At 42.4% G+C, this 9514-nt stretch overlaps 1 protein-coding gene across 1 annotated transcript in view; it reads left to right on the top strand.

Moving 5' to 3' along the window:
• Positions 1-2492: 2492 nt before the first annotated feature.
• The window catches only part of znf1035 (zinc finger protein 1035), a 21425-nt gene continuing 14403 nt past the window's right edge, over positions 2493-9514 (top strand). Inside the window, exon 1 of the mRNA XM_032518254.1 lies at positions 2493-3028. The gene's annotated coding sequence lies outside the window, so the exon portion shown is untranslated. The remainder of the gene's footprint in view (positions 3029-9514) is intronic.

The following is a 9514-nucleotide window of genomic DNA, read 5'->3' as shown; positions in this document are numbered from 1 at the left end:
ATGTAATACAGAGTAGGGCCACTAAACCCAAATTGTCATACAACCGAGTGCCGTTCCCAGGGGTTTGTTCTTGACCCACTTACATTAAGACTTGCTGTATGCATACTCAAAGCATTCTTTCAGAAAGTACTATTAAATAAACCCAATAGTATTGGGCTTAAAGCTACAATGTCTAAGAATTTCTCCAATCTACAGTAAAGATCATATATTGCAATCAACTCTGTCTCGCCACACAGTTCAAAGTACGTATCGAAGCTACGTTAGCCGTCACGCTTCAAAAAGCGAAAGTGTACAAAAGGCCGTCTATTAGCCGTGTTGGAGTGCATGTCAGAGAGTGGCATGGGTGCGCGCTTCACACCACGAGCGGGCACGCGCGCTACACGAAGGAAAGGAGAGAGAACGAAAAAGAGACCGCAGGAGGATATTTAACTAGTTGGTGTGTGCACAAAGCAGCTCCAATGTTCACTCTTTTTTTTTTTTTTGATGATGCCAGTCTCCTGCTCATTTCAATATCCGTTTTCTTTTTCTTGGATTCTGAATACGAGTGGTCCTCCGTGTTTCCTTCTTTAAACTTGCCGGGCTGGAAAGCGACAATACCCATTAGCAGCAGCTGTGAGTCGAAAACGCGAAAGGCGGACCAGTATAGCCTGTATGTCCCTTACCGGCTAACGTATTTCAAGATGGCGCATGACTATGGAGGTCTACGCCAGTTTATGCAAGCGCAAATGTAAAATTTCAAGCCTATAAGAATACTTGAAATTGATGGTGGTGGTCAATATTCATAAAAAAGGACAGGTTTGTGAACGGGCAACACAGATTTTGACAATGAACAATGATTCCTTGCATAAATTTACCCAGATCTTGAGTATTGCCAATGGCTAACTTCCGGTTTAGCCCTCCGCCAACATGCAGGGATAGGCCTACAGTTATTTAATTGTGCGGCTCTTTTGTTTGGGTTGTGATGTTCCAAAAGTGTATTGACTGGTTTACAGAAGTCTCTAACATGTAAGTTAATGGGGATAAGTCATTTTGGACCCAATGGCATAATGTGACAGCCCCGGAAAATGTAATTTCACTGTTTTGCCACTATGTCAAATATGGCTTGAAAGCCTGGCACTTCTCCTGGGGGCTTGAACCATGCCCACTTTTCACATCACTTGGTCAAGTGTTCAGAGGTAAAAAAAAAAAAAGAAGAATTCCAACTTCTCTACCAAGCTCTCTTTTTTCATTTTTCACACAACTAGGCCTATTTCAGACACCTTTTGTGTGTAGAAACAAGTGCAACACCATGAAGGCCTTTCAAGAGACTCCGGAAATGTGTGCTGTTTTCTCTGAACTATTGTACCATCTCATCCCTTTATGACCGCAGAGTTTTTGTCTTGCAAGTTTAAAGTGTTTCCTTCTTCATACAAATTCAGCATTTTACAGCTAACCTGATTTAAACCTGTAACCTTCGAGCCACAAGCATACTGAAGGCAGGCTTGAGCTTCAGTATGGGGAAAGTGTGGTGTTTCTACCATTTCTTGGGGTTCCATTTAAGTGTACAGTTTTTACAATATGGACCTTAAGCCTCTGGGGTCAAGAGCTCCGCTGGTTTCAGTGCTTGGTTTTGTTAACAGTGAAAAAATAACTCCCAACAAAGTGATCCAGATCATAACCTAAATATTAACAGAATTATTTAGGCAGAATATCCTGATATAAAATACAGGTTGAGTGTTTCAAATGATCCAGGCCTGTTTTTTATTGCAAACAGCGAGATGTTAACTGACTCCTACAAGAGAGGCAGTAGACTAATCTAACCAGTTCTGGCAGTAGACCCTTTTTTTCTCCTGCAATGGCAGGCTGAGAGGTGTATTCAGCCTGACTTGGTCAGAAAGTGGTCCCATATTCATTTGCAACTATTTTGATGTATATGTACTTACATTCAGAAATGCACAATAAATCCAGGGACCTAGGATCAATTACTCAATAAACTGCACATGCTGAGGTAAACCTTGTGGGTGCATAAATGCACCAGTTAGAAGAAGCAAAGCAATTGTCTGGTCACAGACTCTCGGAGGATCCTGCTCACCCATTATTTCAAATATAAAGTTTTTTTTTTTTTCCTTCTTATGAACAATATATTTTTCTCCATTGGAAGTGGTTCTCATGTGCCCCCTCAGCCAAAGGGATTTGGCAATAATGCGCACCAGTAGAGGTGGCGCCATTTTGTAGCAAGTCTCAAAATGGTGGTATGCAACGTATTAACCCTTTAAAGACCAACCACATCTAGTCCAGCAGACAAGTATGCCTGGTAACTGGTTGAGTTCCCCTGTAACCTGGATCATGGTACTCGTCTAAAACCAACAGAATGGTACTGAAACGGCACAGGAGACTACTGAGGCCCCACTGAGGACTTCAATGATCAGCGCAGTTACTGTAAACACAAGTAATACTGTGTGTCTGCCAGACTGCCGCAGCACGTAAGGACTGGCAGTGCAGGCGCAGCTGCAGCAGCAGCGAGGAGGCAACCGTGGCGCGGTCGCCCGGAAAGACTCGTGTAGCTGCCCCCTCAGGCTCTGGCTGTGTCAGCCATAGAACATGCGGGGGCGGGCTCTCTCGGAGTCCTTGCCCCTTGTTATTGGTTGTAATCAAACCGTTGTATAACGTACGCACAATTCCGGGCACATTGTCTAAAAATGCGCAAATGAAGATAATGGTGGAGGATTTGCATCTAGCACCGCTACCCGAGGCACAACAAGCCCTGTAGCCGACGTTGTGAGGGAAAGCACTTGGGTTTTAGATTCAACGACCCCCATCGACTCACAATCCAGACCGAAAAAGGATCTCCGGACGATATTTTGTAGGAAAGACGGAAGCCATCGGGATAGAGGACTGCTGCTTTCTCTGCGTACTGGCAAAGAAAACCATGGAATGTCTTTGGACGACGTCTGTTTGCTTGTGATTATTTTAACACAGACCATGTAGCGGATAAACCACAAAGGAACCGGCGGCGAAGCACGCACGTACTACACGGAGCACTGATCTGGTAAGGGGTCCTGCTTAAGACCAGCTGCAGAGGAGTCATTAGCTGTTGGTTATCCGTGCTAGCTAGCATTGTGCTAGCTAGTCACTGGGGTAGCTAGTTAGCTTTACCCTGAACAACAACCTAACGTTACGTCAGTGTAAAATAAATCTGTAACACGTGTCTAGAGTCACAAACCTATCCGCAGCTGATTGTGTTTTTGTCGATCTGATTGCATCTTACAGTTTCCTTTTGTTTGCTGTCATCCGTCATGGCTGGTTAAAAGAACAGCATCTTACAATAACACAATCAAGTCAAGAGCAGGTGGTCATACATTGTTTTTCCTTTTGAAAACCCAGATTATAACAGACAACAAAACACAAGTTTACAAGAGAAAATAGTTGGCAATGTTATGTTCACCTGCTGCATGGTAATTATTCATACATCCCTGGCTTGTGGCAGCTCTGTTTGTGTGACTTGATTTGCTTTAAAAGGTTTATAATATGCGCAATAAGCACTAAAACAAGAAAAAGTTGTCACCTTAAAGACACTTTTTTGATATGATCTATCTGTCCAATAATCTATAAACAACTCCATTCTCTTGCATGGTGCACCTCTGTCATATTCACTGTCAAGTCTTAGCTGAGGGTGCTGCTATTGCATGGGGAAAAACCACTTAAAGGTGCCTTGCAGGTAGAGAGGGATAACAAGTTGAAAAAGAGTGTTAAAGGCCCTCACTCCCCTTTTGGATAGTCTCTGATTTTCTACCCACAGCCAAACCCAGAATTTTTGTCAGTTTTTTTTCTCTCCGTCTTTGAAGAAAAAAATTAAAAAAAATAATGAACTTGAAGAACTTTTTTTAAACAACATATCCCATGATCCCTTGGCAAGAGAAGCATTGTCAAACCATATACGCTTCCTGGGCATTTTATTAAGTAGTTCAATGTCGTCAAACATTTACTTGAATGGCAGCGATTACTCGCGGGGCCCACGCCCAAGACGCAGCGCAGACGCGCCTAGTGAAAATTAGGAGTTAAAGGGGGCATGGGCAAAGCATAGGGGTTGGGGTAAACCTTTACCAATCACAAAAAACTCCCTGCTGAGTTCAAACATACCTCATCCAAGACTCTACCTTAAATGGGTCAGCAGTTATAAAAGGGAATGTGTTCTGAGTTTAGGGGGCAGGCCAAAATATCACCAATGAAGAAGGAACTCTCTGCTGAGTTCAATGACACCTCACATGAGACTATACCTTAAACTGTTGAAATGATATAAAAGGGCGTGTGGCCTGAGTAAGAAAGAGAAAATGTGCATGCAGGCTGAAATTCATAGGATCTTTTAGCCACGGGGCTAATTTATACAGTGTAAACACTGCAGAACTACGCAATCCACTTCAGAAGAGAAATGTCTGGCTGAGTCAAGTTGTAACTGACAAGTTGGATTTGTGTAGAGGTCTCTATGGTTATGCTGTAGCAGCCTGGTGTTTTCATACCCTGGAAACCCAAAGTTCTTGCGAGAGCATTATTTGAATTGCTCAGCGAGTTACTCTGGCATTGAGTGGTGTTGCTCATTAACTATGCCCTTGTAGCCATGCTGCACCAATCACTTTGGTGTATCTGATATAGGCGGGCAAGAGGCTAGCTAAACAGATGCCGATAGTTTAATCTACCAGTTAGATCCGCTGGTAGCCAAGCATATGGGGCTTTGGATACTTCACCCTGTGTATTGTTGTGATTGGACGTCATGTTATCCAGTTGCATGCAGTGAGATCATCCATTCTCTCAGCAAAGAAGTCTCCCTACAGCATAAGCGGAGCAACCAAATGGCAGGCTACTGGCTCGTTAGCTTTAACAAGCATTAGCTTGTTAATTTCCTCCCCTCAACATGCCTTCATCTTATATTGGTTACTGTAAAATAAGCCAAACAAACATGTCACTCATCTGGTGATTAACAATGTGCTTTCTTTAGATTTGACAAGAGCGAGTGAATTAAACATTAAGTTCTTGAGGCTGGCCGGCTGGTAAGCTAGCTTGCTTGCTACGGGGCTATTTGTTTAGCAATGAAGAGGTCGCAGAGAGAAGTCTATTATTATGGTCTTTATATTAAATATCACAGTGTAGGATATTAGGTTATTAATGTTAATTTATTTTAAAATGTGTAGGTATGTAGAGATCTTTACATTGGAATAAATATGCCAGCAAGTAGTAATGTATATCGTTGTATGCATTTTGCTTTATGATTTGCTATCTTATGGACTTGTGCAAAAAATAGTTATTCCAATAGTTCAAACTTGTGTTTTTATAAGGAACATTCAGACGTATTCGTTGACCCGTTTTGACAGCTCTGTGTATTAGATTGATCAAATGAGATGGGTGTGCCTATTACAGTTGTTTTCCTCACTTTTGTTTCCAAGCTGAACAGCCAATCGGATGAATTGGCTGTTCGGCCGATGCCGACAACCACTTGAATCCGCGTCGGAGGCCCCAAAAACAGGCCTACAAAGGCCAACATTGTGGGACACATTGCACTGACTTTTTCCAGCATACTCTTCACCACCTCAGATTGTTGTCCATTCATGCAGGTTGCACTACCACTTGTTATTCCAACACACTTACTACACATTATACCAACTGAATTGAAGCAGGAATCTGTAGTATTAAAACTTTTTATAAAGTTGAAGTTGAGAACAGTGCGTCACTGGTGAGAAACCTCTTCTAAAATGTCACCTTTATGCACATGCTTAATATAAACTAGTAAAATAGCACAATTCATAGGTAGCATTCTTTGATTTATGCTTCTGCAGCGCAAAATAGTAATTTGCCTTGATACAAGCTGTTGGCAATTGTTGCTTGTGATAAGACATTTTGTGTACCCACTGTATGAAATTATCAAACAATTATATGGTTTTCAAAAAATCAGCAGCAGACTGGGTATCAGGGGATCCAGGACCATGATTAGATCTGTATGTTCCGTAAGGCATTAGTGTGAGATGTCTGAGGAAGAGTAGTTTGATAAGCTGCAAAGAGTGCAAGCTATTTTTTTTTATCTTCTCGAAAATAAAACTCTATGGTTCCTGTGTTTTAGTGGAGGAGTGTGCCATTTCTAAATGCAATTTTAGATTGGATTAATTTATTGTCTAATAGTATTTAGCTGCATAGAACATCTTGCTGCTAGCAGATACCCATGAGTTACTGTGCAGTACACACTTAACGTCTATTTAATGCAACGTCCCCTAGTTTTAATCTGGCTGGAGACCATTCCCTATAGCCCCTTTAACAGAGTTTTGCAATAGCGTTGCAATAAAGGTCTGCTGTTTTGCAGGTGTTGCATCAAATTCTGGGACTTGTCAAATTTTGTTACTCTAAAGGGCGCTGTTGTAAGGGAGGCTTATGACTATACTGAGCTGTACTGACACACTGATGAGGCACGTACGCAAATGACGTAGGGTCATAGAGGACTAAAGACATATGAACGGGCTACTAAAGAAATGAACTACTTACTAAAATTTGAATGCAGATCTATTTACTGAAAGTCTAACGCACCATAAACGTAATATAGTCTATTTTCATCAACAGACAACCTACCGGTTCAAACCGGAGATCGGAATGTTCGGATGTTAGGCTATCCGAAGTGCTAACAAGAAAATAATTGCTATAGGAGATTGCAACCAAAAAGCTGCCCAATCAACAGGTGAACTTGGGAAGGTTAGGTCACCACAAACCATCAGATGACTACAAAACAGCTGTTATCACTCCAGTTAACAGGTGGACTCACTCAACTTGCAGTTCACCGTTTCTTCAGCCAGATCAGTCACATATTTTGATAGGCGTACTGTCAAATTGTTACCCCACTCTAACTCTGCAGAAATGGGCTGGTACACACACAAAACTATCTCAGGGGACTCCTCTTACGTTCCCAACAACCTCTCCTACAAAACAGTGTGTGAATCAGTCCATTTCTGCAGACTTGCAGTGGGTAACATAATTTGACAGGATGCCTATCAAAATATGTCCTCCTTTTCACAGAAGTGAAGATTTTCGAGGTGGAACCTTCACGTGGTACAAGTCAGTAGAGAGCTGAGTATGGTCCTCTTTTGTGTGTTTGCGAGAACAGCAGGCAAGTGAGTGAAAGCAGGGCCTGACTGGTGAAGCGCAGAGAGTGACGGTTTTGGAGTTTTGTAGCGGCTGTGTGAGGGACAGAGATAGCAAAAACGATGTAAAGTGAGTTAAGAGAACACCAAGCTTCTTAAGGCAGCCGAGAAGGGTGTTACAACGTGAAGACTGCAGGGGACACTACACGAGTCTTTCCGGGCGACCGCGCCACGGTTGCCTCCTCGCTGCTGCTGCAGCTGCGCCTGCACTGCCAGTCCTTACGTGCTGCGGCAGTCTGGCAGACACACAGTATTACTTGTGTTTACAGTAACTGCGCTGATCATTGAAGTCCTCAGTGGGGCCTCAGTAGTCTCCTGTGCCGTTTCAGTACCATTCTGTTGGTTTTAGACGAGTACCATGATCCAGGTTACAGGGGAACTCAACCAGTTACCAGGCATACTTGTCTGCTGGACTAGATGTGGTTGGTCTTTAAAGGGTTAATACGTTGCATACCACCATTTTGAGACTTGCTACAAACATTTTGCGATTGAAGTAAACAAAAGTAGTGGTTATGTAATCGCACAGAGTGACATCGTGATTGCAATTAGATTAATCGTGCAGCCCTAGTCGCTAGCATATGTGCAGTGGTTGCACCGGTGTGGAGATGGATGTGGTTGTCCAATACAAGGGGTCCAAAAAGGAAGAGGTGGTGGATTTGAAAGATGATTGCAAAAAATGTCCCTGTTCCATTTAAGTGTGCCAGTAAGCTATTTCACTGACCCAGCATGGAGGCTACATCTCTGGGGAAGAAGCTGTTCCTCAGTCTGTTAGTCTGGGTTTTTGATGGTTCAGTATCTTTTTGTTGTTGTTGTTGTTTTTGGGACAAACAGACGCGTCCTGGATGCATGCTGATGCTACTAGTTGTCCTCTGTAAGCAGACAGCATAAATGTCCAGGAGCACAGCTCTCACAATCTTCTGTGCCTTTTTCACCACCCAGGGCCAAGTCCTTTTTTGTTCCCTGCTGTGCAGCTGGTATTCCACACTGTGGCACACTGACAGAGGATGCTTTCTATTGTGCTACGATAAAAGTTGACCGGCAGCTGAGAGAGGGGACCGGCTTGTTGGACTTTCTTGAGAAAGAAAATCCTCTGTTGGGCTTTCTTAACCAGGCGGTAGGTGCTGAGGGACCATGTGAGTTCTTTGAAGATGTGGATTCCTAGGAATTTGATGTTGTCTACCATAGCCACTAAGGGTGTGACGAGATCTCGTTTTACGAGATATGCGAGATTAAAAAGTGACGAGATTTCTGTCGAGGTGAAAAGTTGTCTCGTGAGGCGCTGTGATGTCGAGTGATGGAGCGCGGACATTACATTGAAGATCCCCCTGCCACTTTAAATCATTTGTGTGGCAACATTTGGTTTTCCTGCGGAAATGATAAACGGCGAAAGAGTGACAGACAAGACGACACAATATGTAAACATTGTAAGAAAAAAATGCGTATACGGGCTAACACGAGCACTATGCAAAAACACTTACAGCACCACCAGCTCTCTACTAACTACTGCCCCGCGACGAAAACATTAAAAAAAAATTTAAAAAATTGTTTCTGTTTGCACTTGTAGTTTTAAGAGAGCAGTACTTTGGTTATTGATACACTTACTGTTTGCATTTAAGTGTTATTTTCTGTATTTACACATTTTTTATTTATACTGTTATTTTTTTTAAATAAACAGTGTACAGCACCTAAATTGTTTTGCATTTTGTGATTTTCAGTTGAATAAAAAAAATTTTCCATTCATATATTTCATCAAGGATTTCTTAATTTTTTTTTTAAAATCTCGTCTTGTTCGTTCTCGTGAACCCAATCTCGTGATGTGTCTCGTCTCGTGGAGTAAGCGTCTCGTCACACCCCTAATAGCCACCTCTTCACCATTTATATAAAGTGGGTGGTGTGTGATCTGCTTGGATCTCCTCAAGTCCACGATGATCTCCTTTTTTGTTTATGTTGTGTTTAGGACCAGGTTACTGTGTTAAAGGTGTGACCAGGGTGTGATTTGCCGGTGGATATGCGTGGGATTTTCCCCCTTTCTGTCTACATATCCCTGTCTCTGTTCAATTATTTTTTATCTCCAATGGGGACAAAAGGTATCTCTTTACTTCTCTTAACCAAATGAGGGAGTTGTACTGCGGCGTGTGGCAAATGTCGGAGCTAACATCAGTATTAACATTAAAGGAGATTCCGGACAATTATTAATGTTAATCTTGATTGCTATAAATATGGGAGTAATTTATATTGAAAGAAACCCCGACCTCAATCGGTGCAAGAAACAAAGAGTAGCTGCAGCTACATGTACAAGCTTCCCCTTAGCTAAACTGCAGTTAACAGGACAGGTTTTAGAGTGCCTTTGTGCCTCTTAA

Source organism: Etheostoma spectabile, chromosome 6 (genome assembly GCF_008692095.1).
Source record: "Etheostoma spectabile isolate EspeVRDwgs_2016 chromosome 6, UIUC_Espe_1.0, whole genome shotgun sequence".
In the NCBI taxonomy this organism is placed as follows: domain Eukaryota; kingdom Metazoa; phylum Chordata; class Actinopteri; order Perciformes; family Percidae; genus Etheostoma; species Etheostoma spectabile.
The sequence above is the reverse complement of the archived record's forward strand: the minus strand, read 5'-3'. Positions and strand labels throughout refer to the sequence as shown.